General features: G+C 46.8%; 1 protein-coding gene across 1 annotated transcript in view; it reads left to right on the plus strand.

The window, feature by feature from the left end:
* The first annotated feature begins 7,711 nt into the window (after positions 1-7,711).
* The window catches only part of LOC142571138 (juvenile hormone acid O-methyltransferase-like), a 177,296-nt gene continuing 169,993 nt past the window's right edge, over positions 7,712-15,014 (plus strand). The window contains exon 1 of the mRNA XM_075679421.1: positions 7,712-7,785. The gene's annotated coding sequence lies outside the window, so the exon portion shown is untranslated. The remainder of the gene's footprint in view (positions 7,786-15,014) is intronic.

Consider the following 15,014-nt stretch of genomic DNA (forward strand, 5'->3'; position numbering starts at 1 on the left):
GACTGTAACGTCTTGGAGGAGCTGATAGTGAGTCAGCCCTTTTGTTGTTCTTGGGTAGCCAGAATAGCTTTCAAACCGCTACCACCTCGAGTACGGCTCAAAAGTATGAGTCAGTTGTAAATGCTTGGAACGGGAGGCCAAGGCAGCTTCCGTAGAAGTGAGAGGTGTTTTATTTTTGAACATCTCGGAAATTTTCGCGATTTGAGACTAAGAATTTCTTTCAATATGTAAGGAATGAGCTCTGTTTATGTTTTGTTTGAGAAGCTCAAGATTTGAAAGACGCTTTTTTTTGTAAACATGTAGTATCGCGAGGTGTTCATTAATAAGTATATAGGCTTTCTTTTTTTGTGTGTGTGCGTGAGTAACCTGAAGGTCAAGGTTATCGTTGAGAGGCCTATCGTAACGCACGTGTGTATTAGTTAACCTTCTTTTGTTTTATGTGTTTTTTATTTTCTTACGGTAAGCGCGTATATTTTCAGTTAGTGCATCATTTGCACTGAGAAGAGCTCTTAGGTCCATTAGCGCGTGTCCTGTGCGGACGGAAGGAAGCAGAAGGTTTATGACTGGGTTGCTCGTGTGTGTCGAGGGCAGCCGTATTCTGACTTCTCTAGTACGCGTGCGTAGAGCTAGTTAGTAAAAGACATTTGTTCAAAGGTTCCTGTGTTGAGTAAGTTACGCAAGTTTGGTTGTTTGTTTAAGGAACGTGTCCTGTGTAGATTAAAGGAACAAATGTGACTAAGCGTCGCAAGTACACGTTTGGAATAGAGACCACAAAGCTAGCGCGATTGTATTTACGTACCTGTGGAGTTGGCCAGACGGTTCAGTGGCAGCAGTACATGAGATAGGTACGCCACTGTGATAGGATAAGAACAGGCTGTTCGCGAAGTTAGGCTGCTTAAGTTATGTTTGGGTATTGTTGCTTGAGAGCCTTCGGTGTAATTCTGCGTAAACCTTTACTCTTCTGCAGTGCGACGGTCGGGTTTGGTCGAACTCAATAGGAACGTGAACGCTCGCTTTGGCGGCACAAAATTTTGGAGGAAAATTTGGGGTTCCCAGTTGAGTTTCTTGCATTGAAATTTTGATAGGAAGCCTGGCGCGTTAACAGCTAATTCCGGGCGTTTGAACGCTGAGCGGTATTGTGTTGCCGGGTCGACTCTTCTGGGCCAGTTGTTGTGAGATGGTTGAAGGCATTCCAAGTACGCAGGGGTTGCAGAAAGCAAAGCCATCGTCTTGCTCGCCAGCCATTATCTTCCTGCCCAGCGGTTGCCAGCACTGGCCAGGCGAGATTTTCCAGGCCATGGAGGAGCTGTTAGGAATGGCCGTACGGGGTGACAACGTGCCAGCTATTTCAGCCCGCTGCACGTATTCGAATCCAACCGGACGGGGCGCACTTCAGAGAACTGCAAATAGCCGGCAGCCACGTGGCGCGGGGTCTGCTCAGGAATGGGCTACCCGACGTGCCACCCGGGACGGAGCAGAGTTCTACGAAGCCCCTTTGACGTCGGCTCCGGACCTTTACACCAGTGTGTGTGTGCGGCACTGAAACCTGTGCGGCACTGAAACCTGTGCAACACGTGTATGTGAGCCCGCCTCCTCCAAAAGGGCGGGTCATCTTCAATGACGTCGAACTATGACGTCGAGTGGAGAGGATATAAGCAGCGAGTGTCGGCTGCTAGTGCGTGCTCGTCGTCGGGAGCTGAGTGCTCGTTGTCATGCTAGAAATGTACTCGTGAGCTGTGTGCTCGTAAGCTTTTTGCTGTATGTTAGTCTTGCGGGCTCCATATGAGAGTCACGCTAGACTGTCGATATATGTCTTGTATCAGATGTAATTAATGTAAATAAATCCTGTTCACCGAGTTCCTCTCTACGACCTTCAACTCCTTCAAATGGTGGCAGCGGCGAGGTCGCCTGACGACTCCTACATCTGGTTGACAGCGGTCGGATCTTCCGAAGAATCTAATAAGACAAAGAACCACCCACCTCGACGTGCTTCTCGACGGCCACGCAGTCACCGTCTTAGTAGACACAGGAGCCGATTACTTCGTCATGGGTGGACCCATCGCCGCGCAGTTGAAGAAAGTTAAAACTGCATGGAAAGTCCGTCAATTTCGAACCACTGGAGGACACCTCATTACGCCGACTGGAATCTGCACGGCAAGAATTACCTTTCATGACCGGACTTACCCTGCCACCTTCGTTATCCTCCAACAGTATTCATGAGACGTCATTCTCGGCATGGACTTCCCGAACCAATGCGGCGCAATCATGGGCCTCAAGTCGGAGTCGATGACGCTGTCGGGAGATGGAGCGATACCACCGAAGAGCTCTCGTAGTCACCATGCCTTGAGTGTGCTCGAAGATCAAGTGAGCATCCCGCCGCAATCCAGCATTATTATTTGCGTCGGCACCGAAACACCCGCCGACGTAGAAGCCGTCATCGACGACCAACATGTACTGCTCGACCATGAAATTTGCGTCGCAAGAGGGATCGCTAGACTCCACGGAAGGAAAGCGGAAGTTATGCTAAACAATTTCAGCCAAGAGTTCAAGCACATCAACAAGGGCACGACAATCGCGTACATCGAGGAAATTGTGAAAACAAGCAACGCCTTTGTCCTCTCGGATTCTGCCGCAACTACCCCGATGAGCATAGTCCCCGAACCAGACTTCGACGTAAATCCAAGCCTTCCTATGAGTAAGCAGCAACAGATCAGAAGTCTTCTCCGACGATACAAAGACTGCTTTTCGATGTCATCGAGGATTCGACAAACACCAGTTGCAAAGCATCGCACAATAACCGAAAACTGCGCTCGACCACTCCGCCAGAGCACTTACCGAGTTTCGACGCGAGAACGTGAAGCTATTGGGCAACAAGTCGACCAAATGCAGCGCGACGGCATCATCCAGCCATTAAAAGCCCGTGGGCATCTCCTGTAGTCCTGGTTAAGAAGAAGGACGGCACCCTAGCTTCTGCGTCGATTATCGTAGACTAAACAAAACCACAAAGAAGGATGTATACCCCCCCACCACGGATAGACGACGCATTACGTCGGCTCTGCAACGCAAAATATTTCTCGTCGATGGATCCCAAGTCTGGCTACTGGCAAATAGAAGTCAATGACAAAGATCGCGAAAAGACCGCCTTCATCACGCCAGACGGCCTCTACGATTTCAAGGTCATGCCATTCGGAATGTGCTCGGCGCCTGCAAAGTTCCAGCGCGTCATGGACACGGTGTTAGCAGGATTGAAGTGGCAGACTTGTCTTGCTTACTTCGATGACGTGGTTGTCTTCGCCGGAAATTTCGACGAGCACCTTAGGCGGCTTGCGACAGTACTAGAGGCCATCAAGTCATCAGGACTCACTCTGAAGCCGGAAAAGTGCCGCTTCGCTTACGATGAGCTTCTGTTCCTAGGCCACGTCATCAGCAAGTCTGGAGTCCGCCCCGATCCGCAGAAGACAGCTGCCATCGCAAAGTTCCCGCAGCCCATCGACAAGAAGGCAGTGCGTAGATTTCTTGGCATGTGTCGATTACAGGCGATTTGTCAAAGATTTTTCATGCATCGCTTAGCCGCTGACACAGCTAACTAAATGTGACGTCGAGTTCAAGTGGGAAACGCCGCAGGCCGACGCATTTCAAGAACTCAAACGACGCATGCAGTCGCCTCCCGTACTTGCGCACTTCGACGAGCACGCCGATACCGAAATCCACACTGACGCAAGTAGCCTAGTCCTCGGTGCCGTCCTAGTCCAGAGAAAAGATGGACATGAACACGTGACAGCTTACGCTAGCTGGTCGTTGTCGAAAGCGGATGGCAATTATTCAACAACCGAAAAGGAATGCCTCGCCATCGTTTGGGCTACAGCGAAATTTCGCCCGTACCTATGTGGCAGGCCATTCAAAGTCGTCAGCGACCATCACGCTTTGTGTTGGCGAGCAAATTTAAGGATCCTTCAGGACGGCTGGCGTGGAGGAGCCTAAGACTGCAAGAATATGATATCACTGTAACCTATAAGTCCGGACGAAAACACTCTGATGCCGATTGCCTATCACGCGCCCCCATTGGCTCGCCGCCGCAAGATGACGAAGATGACGACGCCTTCCTCGGTATTTTAAGAGCAGAAGACTTCGCTGAACAGCAACGAGCAGACCCGGAGCTAAAATGCCTCGTCGAGTATTTGGAAGGGAACACCGACGTTGTCCCCAGGGCATTTAAGCGCGGGTTCTCTTTATTCACGCTACCAAACAACCTGCTCTTGAAGAAGAACTTCTCACCAGTCCGCGCCAGCTACCTTCTTGTAGTACCGTCAGAGCTGCGTCCAGAAGTACTGCACGCCCTACACGAAGATCCAACCTCTTGGCACCTCGGATTTTCCCGGACGCTGTCGAGGATACAGGAAAGGTATTACTGGCCGTGTGTGACCGCCGATGTCACCCGTTACGTCAAGACATGCCGAGGCTGTCAGCGACGCAAGACACCACCAACAAGGCCAGAATGTTTACTGCAGCCGATCGGACCTCCTCGCCGACCATTCCAGCAGATTGGCATGGATTCGTTCGGGCCGTTCCCGACGTCAACATCCGGGAATATGTGGATCGTCGTGGCGACGGACTATCGCACCCGCTTCGCTGAAACTAAAGCTCTACAAAAAGGCAGCGCAGCCGAAGTGGCGAAATTTTTCTTCGAGAACATCCTGCTGCGACATGGTGCTCCAGAAGCCCTCATCACCGACAGAGGAACGGCTTTTACAGCAGAGCTCACCAAAGCCATTCTGCAATACAGCCAGACAAGCCACAGGAGGACAACTGCCTACCATCCGCAAACGAACGGTCTCACGGAGCGCCTGAACAAGACCCTCGCCGATATGCTAGCAATGTACGTCGACGTCGAGCACAAGACGTGGGTCGCGGTCCTTCCGTATGTAATCTTCGCTTACAGCACGGCGGTGCAAAAAACAACACTGATCACGCCGTTCAAGTTGGTTCACGGCAGGAACCTGACGACAACGCTCGACGCCATGCTGCCGCACATCACTGACGAGGAGAATCTTGACGTCGCTACCTATCTCTAGCGCGCCGAGGAAGCCCGACAGCTCGCCCGCCTACGGATCAAGAACCAGCAGCGTACCGACAGCCGACACTACAACCTACGACGACGCTTCGTCGAGTACCAGCCCGGCAACCGTGTTTGGGTATGGACCCCGATACGACGACGAGGACTGAGTGAGAAACTTTTGCGACGCTATTTGGGACCCTACAAGGTCATCCGACGTATTGGCGCACTGGACTATGAGGTCGTGCCAGGCGGGATTTCGCGTTCACAGCGGTGCCGCGCACAATCTGAAGAGGTCCACGTGGTGCGTCTTAAACACTTTTTACGGACGCTTACGAACTTTCCTTATTTTGTTGTTTTCTTTGCTACAAGTGCTTCTTTATTACTTTCCTTTGTTTTCAGAATCGTGTCGATGCTTTTTGAGAGGGTGTATTGACACGTGTACTTGTCTTTATCGGGCGACACGTTTCACCGCCTAACAAATGTTACCGCACAGCGCAGGACGCGCCTGCATGTATCGGAAGTTTCTGGAATGTTATCGAAGGTTCCATCCGCTGTCTGTGACCGAACCTTGTGTTATCTGATTGCATGTGTGCGCAACGCGAATAATGTAGAACTTTGTGGAAGGCACGCAGGTCCCAGCGATTACTCCGGAACGCTCGACGACTGATGTATAAAAGCCGACGCGCTTGACCCACTCATCAAATTTTCGACAATCGCCGACCGTGTTCGCCGCTACCGTTGTGCTATAAGTGTAGCCTTTTTTCGGAGGCACAGGTTCCCCTAAGAAAGGTTAGTTTTGTTTTTCACAGTATTGCTACTGTTTTTCCACGTCACCACCACGTGACAATATACAGCCACTTATGCTGTATACCGCTTTAAACGTGCGGTTTTAGTCAATAATTCGTCAATTGAGGGTCCATGCATAATGTTTAGCTAACGTTGCATTAAGAGCTACTTTCATTATACCTTGATTTGTTACTCCTTTCTTCTTATTTTTCTTTCTTGTCAAATAACCGCACCTCTCTCTACTGCCTTTTGCCCTTAGGGTAGGCTACATAAATAAATAAAAAATAAATAATGAAGTTTGATGTCATAGTGTTGATGAGGCACCTAACTTGCGTGGCACGCAACTTTAGAGACGGTAACTTGTGTTGCTGGAAGCTAGCTTCTCTTCTTTGAGGGCAAATACAGAGGCGTTAGTCGCTGCCGTGGAGCTAATACGTCGAGCACTGGGTGACGAGTTTTTTTCTTATTTCTTCTTGATAATATTTTTGGGTGGATTCTATACTACTAAGCACCAGAACGACTTGTTGCGCAGGGGTGTATAGTTACTTGTTAGTTCGTGAACTTTGATCACATAAAGGTTCCAGTTGTTCTCAACGGTTCTGTCATCAGTGCCATTCATTAAACTTCCAAAATAGTCTGTGAGATTTCTGAAAAGCCTGAGCATGTGGAAAACTGAATGCACATCTTGAGACGATATAAACGACGGAAAGCACACTGAGAACATTCTATTTCAAAGCACTACTCCGGAAACAAAATCATCTGTTTTTCAAGCACGTGTAGTGCCGTCAATTTCAGTTGTTTGTTTAGAGGCAGGAAACGCATCACACATACTGTCATGCCGAGTTAGAAAGTTATTGAGAGAGGGCTCTGCGCGAACAGGATATGGCTGAGACAGCGAGCAACTGGAGGGAGAGAGAAGGGAAGAAGGAAAGGCAGGGAGGTTAACGAGACTGAGTGAGCAACTGGAAGCGCGCATTGATGTCATAGATACAACCGTGCATGAAAAAAAAGTATATTTTGAACAGATGGTGTAATTCTACGGGACAGGTCAATCTAATGTGCACTGCACGCAGCACGATTTGTCAGACTTCAAGCTCCTGCGTCCTCAGACTGTATCGCAGGAGTCTATATCCCATTTGTAGTCTCCAAAGTGAATGCGCTTGTTAATATCGCTTCGTGTATCTAGCAGTTGAATGTTGAATTTGTCCCATATTTGTCATTGTGCTCCCACTAAGGGAATTTTATTTCAGAAAAACCTGACAACTAAGTTCCAGTTGAAGCACAACAGACCGACGTTCCGAAACGTAAAGTTAAGGCTACCTTTTTTACCGGTACCTCTTGCCTAGATCGTGTAATAATGTTTTCTCAAGTAACAGCTGAAATTCCTGAGTACATCTGTATTAGCTAACAAGGTCGCTATACAGCTAGGCCTTAACATCACGCTTTACGGTCTATTCGAGGGAGACATCCGTTGACGCAATATGTGTCGAAATGCGTGTGTGTGGGTGCGTGCTACCGGCCCGGCGCACGTACGTTCATTTTTTGGCTGGCTACATAAAAAAACATATTTCACCAAATATCAATGTATCTCGTTTGTGATATCCATGTACAACCCGCACGGGGCATATTACGCAGCTTATCACCTCTGCAGCACAGAACAAAGTTGACAAAAATATGTGTTGTCTTCTCACAAAACACATAAAGAAACGTAAGTGATAGTAGGCCACTGCTCTTAAAAGATAGATTACGTATCACTTCTGTACGCACTCGGTTTTTTCTAAGGCCCGTTATGGTGATGACACTTGAGTTGCCCACGATAGCACGATAAGTACTGCTTGCGCTTCAGGCAGAAGGCAGTCAGCGATTTTCAAGCAGCAAGAAGGTGACAAGCTTAACGGAACGGTTGTCGTCAACAGTAGCCTCGACGGGAACATAGTGAACAGGTAAATGCTTTCATTATGGCACTCGGCTTTGTGAGATAATTCTTAGTTATAGCGGGAAATTTGCTGGAGCTTTTACGTGAACTGCGACGGTCTTATTATTACAATGTCTCCGATGGCAAGTTACGGCCACTTTTCCGTATCGGGTATGTCTGTTTCCAACCTCGGTTACTATCATCTTTCGCGAGCCCATTCTGAAGATTAGGCATTATAAAAATGTTACAAAACTGGTGACGACGAGAAACTACATCCTTAATTCTGAAAGCCGTGCTTTTGGTGACTACGATGATAATGGTAACAATAGTAATAGTTATCATGATAATCGCGATAATGGTAATTATCATTATGCTAACTGAAGAACTGGAAGGCAGTACACCTGCTTGTTAATGTCTATCACAATAAACTGTATGGTTCATACACCCCATGCTCAATCCGAATTCACCGAGGAAGACATTCTATTTCATCAACATCAATTAGAGTTTGACTTTCCTTCCAAATTCTTGTGACAGAAAACAATTTATGGACTTTTGCCACCGTCGCCTTGCGTAGCATCGAAGTATGCCGTATGCCCAACAACGCTTCATAGCTGTAAGAAGGACGGTAGTTCGCACTGTGGCTTGAAACATATCCTGAAGTTATGGTGATTGCCTGCGTTCATATAGTTACCTAAGGTACTGTCTGAAAAAAACGAATAAATTGATATTACCTTAATGAGCTTGTCAAAAACAACTTGGTGAAATAACATCTAATGCGAACAGATGATTCTGTCGACCTACGTTTGCTTAAACGTGAAAAATGGGCGAGTCGGCTGGAAGCATGTCTAAATTCAGAGCACGAACTGTTGGGAAGGCACAAGAAAAGAGACGACACGGCGCTTGCTTGCGGATACTCCTGTGGACGCATAAAACTTATATTTTTATGCAGACCAGCACCAGGTCATAATCATGGTTAGCTTTGTAATTAAATTTCGAACAAGCGCGAATGAGTAATAGCACAGGGTTTGAAGAGGCGCCTCGGGTCGAAGAGGTGCTGCTTTACTGCGCTTATCATAGCGCCAATACGCGCGTACGTTATTCCTATGACAATGGTAACCGAGCTAATACAATGATAAACCTAGTTAAGAGGCAGGTTTGCCCAAACCCTGACTGGCCATGAGGAGCTTTGCACTCGCAAACCATTTCCTGTACATTAGACATGTTTTTCGCGAATGCCATTCTACTTCCTTTTATTTCATGATTAACATTTGACAAGTACTGTTGGTGGACGATGTATATCCTTTGAACGGGTACGTGCCAGCGAGTACTTCAGCAACCGCATTCGATAGTGAGGATGAAGACCTAATGAAGTGTAGCAAACATTCACTGCTGGAAATCTGCTCTGGATTGGGCAGTGTAGAGTCGAACATCTAAGCGACTCTGAAGAGCCGTTACTGAGCATAAACTCCTCAAGTATGAAGAAATGATCATGGTTTATACGTCCGAAGTGCAGGAGAAATATAATAAGTTGATCAATTTCCCCCCGACATTTTTTACCTGTGGATACAAGTCTCTCTCTCTCTCTCTCTCTCTCTCTCTATATATATATATATATATATATATATATATATATATATATATATAACCACGAGTAGCGTTCCGAGTGGCTGACTGTCGTGACCAATCTAGCAAGGACTGTGCATTGATAACAAAATATTAGTGGCCGCTTTCACGCAGCGTTGCATGCAATAGATTCCACCAACTGTGTCTCGGAACATCAAGAACTGCGTACTTGGAAAACGACGGACGGCATTCCATTCCATTTCGAATTTTTACGAAAATATAACGTGGCGTTCCGCTAAATGTCCGCTGCTGTATCAAAACAGTAACCTGAGCCTAGGCACTACGTACCAAAAAGTGTTTTCTTCGTAAAAGAGACTGATACGAAAGTGTTGCGTGCTGTTGGTCAGGAACAGCAGCTTCCCGCTCTTGGTGTGTGTTATACTGGAAAGCATAATCGTCATGAACACGTGCTCATCATGTCAAAGAGCTAGTTGGCATTGGCACGATAACAATTAAAGAAAAAGACTCCTCACGAGATATGTACATGCCACATCTTGGCTAACACCCCTGTCGTGGGCATGTATCATTCTACCGCCCACTTCTTGGCTATAAGTCATCTTTGCAAAGTCATCATCATATCAACATGCAGACATGCTTCTTGGCTGGCCGTTCCCATTGCATATGTTCACTAGCATGCGAATCATAATCATCAGCAGGCGACGATCATCTCAAAGTGCTACTTGACATTGGCACGAGACAACTGTTTCTGGCCTTTGGCAGTAAAAACGTGGTTACATGAAAACGAAGCGAATGTACGCTAAAATTGAAATAATAAACTTTCAATAAGCCCGATACAGTAGAACACTGTTTTATTTTTGTCGTGATGAATTTTATTTTACGGTCATTTCACAAAGGACTGTTAAAAAAGATCTTCCTGACGAATCTGGCGGTCTCCGATTCCTCCGCTTCAGTAAGACAATCAGTAATACATAATACAGTAAAAATATTGAACTGCCTATTCTGCCTGCATTTTGACTATTTTGTTCTTCCCTAATCAACCACCCACCTTATATAAATCCCTTCCAGGCCTTTAGGGTATTCTAATTAATAAAAAAGTATGATTTGTTTGCTAGTAGGACTTTATGGAAACGCCACCTGACGACAGGCACGGCGGTCCACCTCACTCGACAAGTACTGTCGTTCGAGAAGGTGCTTCTAAATTACGTATCGTGATTGAAAGATTCGATCCCGTTGCTGTATAACAATCACATCTGGTCACTGCTTGCCCGAATTTTGAACATTCAATAGACTGTGCAGCATGTGTGCGTTTGTTTCTCGTGCGTTCTAAATATATTGTAAACAATTTTTGCTCGACATACCAGATAGTTCCATGAAATATACAAGAAGGGCGGTTGGGGCTTAACGGCTAGGTCATCAGGATGCTGTGTTGGGCGCTTCGAGATCCAATCTCGCAACCGGACGCACCTAATTCATCATCATCATCATCATCCTAGCTACGCCCACTGCAGGGCAAAGGCCTCTCCCACACTTCTCCAACTACATCGGTCATGTGCTAATTGCGGCCATGTTGTCCCTGCAAACTTAATGTCGTCCGCCCACCTAACTCTCTGCCGTCCCCTGCTACGCTTCCCTTCTCTTGGAATCCAGTCCGTAACCCTTAATGACCATCGGTTATCTTCCCTCCTCATTTCATGCCCTGCGCTTGCGCATTTCTTTTTCTTGATTTCAACTAAGATGTCATTAACTCGCGTTTGTTCCTCACCGAATCTGCTCTTTTCTTATCCCTTAACGTTACACCCATCATTCTTCTTTCCATAGCTCGTTGCGTCGTCCTCAATTTAAGGAGAACCCTTTTCTTTAGCCTTCACGTTTCTGCTCCGTATGTGAGTACTGGTAAGACACAGCTGGTTATACACTTTTTTTAGGGATAATGGCAACCTGGTGTTCATGATCTGAGAATGCCGGCCAAACGCACCCCAGCTCATTCTTATTCTTCTGATTATTTCAACATCATGATCCGGATCCGCGGTCACTACCTGCCCTAAGTATAACTGCGAGACGGCCTAGTTGGAACAGATTCATTTTTAAAAAGGTTTTTGTGGGCAAATAAACAGGGACAAAGCAGACAAGCAACACAAGGACGAGCGCTTTCTAAGAAGTGGTTTTATTTTCGAAGAACTTCCTGCTTAAATACCCGCAAATGTGCGCGCTCTAGTCAACAGACACGCCTATAGCGCATATAACACTTGAGATAAAATGCCGTGGCCGAAAGCCACCCGGTCAGCATAAAAAACAGCAAGACGCATGTAACAATCACTCACGATGAAAATGCATTAAAGATGTCAGTCAGCCAGTGTTTCATTTTCACCAAACAAAAACATCTGTGAAAAGGGGGAGACGGAGAAAATGCTGCGGACACTACAGCTTCACTAAGCACCGTCCACCCTGTCGGAGCAATGACAGGGTAAATACACAACCAAAAAGTGAATAATTAAAGTGACAGGGCCAACACATAAGCGAAAGCAAATAATTATTACACAACAGTACGAAAAATAATAGTACATATAGGATCATTTTTGCACATAATAAAGCAACAGAAGACAAATTGGCATCGTAGTTCTATGCTTTATGAAAACATAATGATGTAAAGCAATACAATTTAAGGAATTCGCAGATATAGAAACAAGCTAACTACATTGGTGGTGTTTAGTGTTTTGATTTAATTCTCTTGCTGCTCATATCTGTTAAGAGTGCTTGGTAATGTGTAGCTAAGCCTTTGCGTTCCGTAAATAGTGCGTGAGAATGGAGTTTTTTCGGGGGGTTTATACCGATGGAAGTAAATACTTTGTGATGACAATGTATGTGATAAATGTGATGACAGACGGGAAATTTCCTTATCCAGCAATGAAACAGAAGGATAGCTGATGCATTTTTCTTTTTGTTTTTCAATCCAGTGCGCTTCCACAATTTCCCTGGCGGTTTCATTCCTATGCCTATACAAAATTTCGGTACAACTAAGACACGGTGAACAATCGTGTTCTTGACAATGCATTGTAGAACGCGTACCTGGGCGACCTTTTAGTCTAGGTAAGTGTTTCCTTAGCCTCGTGTTGATGCATGTCGAAATCTGCCCTACGTATACATGACCATACGTCATCGGAATCTGATAAACAACGTTTTTTGCGCAATGAACAAATTGGTTCTTACGGAGATGTTTAACGCTACATTTATTCTTTGCATGATCCTTTCTTTCGAACTTATTTTTAACATTAGAACACACACTACCTATCTTGTTTTCTGCCGAAAACACCACTTTTATTTCATAACTCCCAGCCACCTTTTTAAGTCTGTGTGAAAGGCCGTGAACATACGGAATCACTGAAACCTTCGAAGCGCAATGCTTTTGCCTTTGATTCTTTGTGCATTGTTCTTTATCCCGTTTAAGTTTTTTCATTAGTCTATCGCATGACGCCAGCATCACAGCGATCGAGTACCCAGCCTTTCTCAACCTATCAACTCGTTATCAACTTGCTATCAACCTATCAACACTATAAATATTGCATTTCTTGAGCAAGCAACTACGCGAAGGCCATCAAGGTCATTCAAGAGGCAAGTGTGCTGCTAGAAATCAACGCCGTGACAAATCGACAGATTGTGTCGATTTACGAGCGGCTCAAGAACGATAACGATGAAGCGACACCCACAAGACCGCCAAATGAAGGTTCCGCCGCGTTGAGTGTTTCTCTTGTCGAAAGAGGAGATACCTGGCTTCAATGCGCAATTCCAAGCCACGCCAAGAAAGCGCCGCTCACTGTGAGGAACCTTCCTCGGACAGCGAGGACTACGGACAGTTCCTGTTACACCTCCGTGAGTCGTCGACATGACTGGTTCAACCGATATGGCGAACGTTACAGTGGAGAGGGGTGCCTGTGAAGATGCAAGTGGACACAGGGTCACCCGTGTCAATAGTGGCACGGCCAACTTATGCCCAGCATCACCACCGTTGGCTCAGACTCGACAAGTCGTCGTTTCAACTGAGTTGCTTCCTGGGGAGGTTACCGGTGAAAGGATAGCTGAAAGCTCCTGTCACCTACAATGGGAAAGCCGCCAACGCGACGCTAGTGATGCTCGGCTGCTCAAGCCCAAAGCTGTGCGGGCGAGACATAATTCAAGCATTCCAGCTGACTGGACGTCCAGAGCTCAACGTGGACGTCAACGACGGCAAGCCGCTAGCTGCTGACCAAATTATCATTGCTGCTACGCTAAGAGCGGAATATGCCGATCTGTTTTCGCCAGGGCTAGGATTAATCTCCGGTTCATTTACCGTTACGCGAAGGAACCGTACCACGATTGTGTAAGGCCCGTTCGATTCCGTACGCGCTGCAAGAATCTGTAAATGCGGAAATCGAAAGGTTGGCTGACACTGGCTACTGACGCAGGTCGCCAGCGCCGAGTGGGCGGCGCCACTCGTTCCCGTAGTCAAGAAGGACGGCTCCTTCCGCTTGTCTGGCGATTTTAGAACGACATTCAACGCAGCATGCCGCACGGAACAATATCCACTGCCAAAGATCAGGCACATATGTGCGAAGCTCAGCGGAGGGTATGTACTCAGTAGAATAGATTTGAAGGAAGCATACAACCAGCTACCAATAGATGACGTGACAAAGAAGCTGGTGGTGGTAAACACGCCAAAAGGGTTGTATAGCTTCAACCGGCTACCGTTTGGGGTGACGTCAGCACCGCCTGTTTTTCAGAAGCGAATGGAAGCACTGTTGCAAAGTCTACTGGGTGTGCAAGTGTACTTAAACAATGTGGTGGTCGCTGGGAAAAGAGTAAATTGTGACACGTTGCGTCAGGTTTTCCAGCGGTTCAGGGAAGCCGGTGTTAAACTTCACCCGCTCAAATGCAGATTCCGTCAGTCGGAGGTGCAATTCCTTGGTCACCGCATTAGCGCAAAAGGCCTGAGACCAAAGACGGAAACATCGACCGCTCTTACGAATGCCTCAACCTACGTGTGTAACGGAACTTCGCGTGCTACTAGGTCTCGTTACGTATTACAACGCATTCCTGGGGAACTTGGCTACAGTGCTTCCGCCATTATATGAGTTATTATAAAGAACAGGCCTTGGCAATGGGAATCTAAGCAAGAAAATGCATACGAGGCAGTAAAGCGGTTGATAAAGCAGGTGCAGATTTTGACCCACTATGACCCAACAAAACCACTCATCTTGGAAACGGGCGCATTTTCATGCGGTATCGGGGCCGTCTTGTACCACAGAGTGGGTGGCGTAAACCAACCAATCGGGTTCAGATCTCGCACCCTCTCTTTAGCCGAGAGAAATTATGTTCACATTGAGCGCGAAGCCTTAGCGGGGGTATTCGGCGTGACGAAGTTTCGCGAATATTTGCTGGGAAACCAATTTACATTGGTCACAGATCATAAGCCGCTGAGGCGTCCTTTTAGTCCCGATAAACCAATACCACCCTTGGCAGCAGCAGGGATACAGCTTTGGGCACTTTTACTCGGTGATTACAAGTGTTCCATCGAGTACAAACCGGGAAAGGACATAATTGTGGCCTACACATTAAGCAGGCTTCCAGTGCAAGCGCCACATGATGACAAGACAGTGAAGTAAATATTGAAAGATGAACGGGAGTGCGTGCGGCTAACAG

The sequence above is a fragment of the Dermacentor variabilis genome, chromosome 2 (assembly GCF_050947875.1).
Source record: "Dermacentor variabilis isolate Ectoservices chromosome 2, ASM5094787v1, whole genome shotgun sequence".
Taxonomy (NCBI): Eukaryota; Metazoa; Arthropoda; class Arachnida; order Ixodida; family Ixodidae; genus Dermacentor; species Dermacentor variabilis.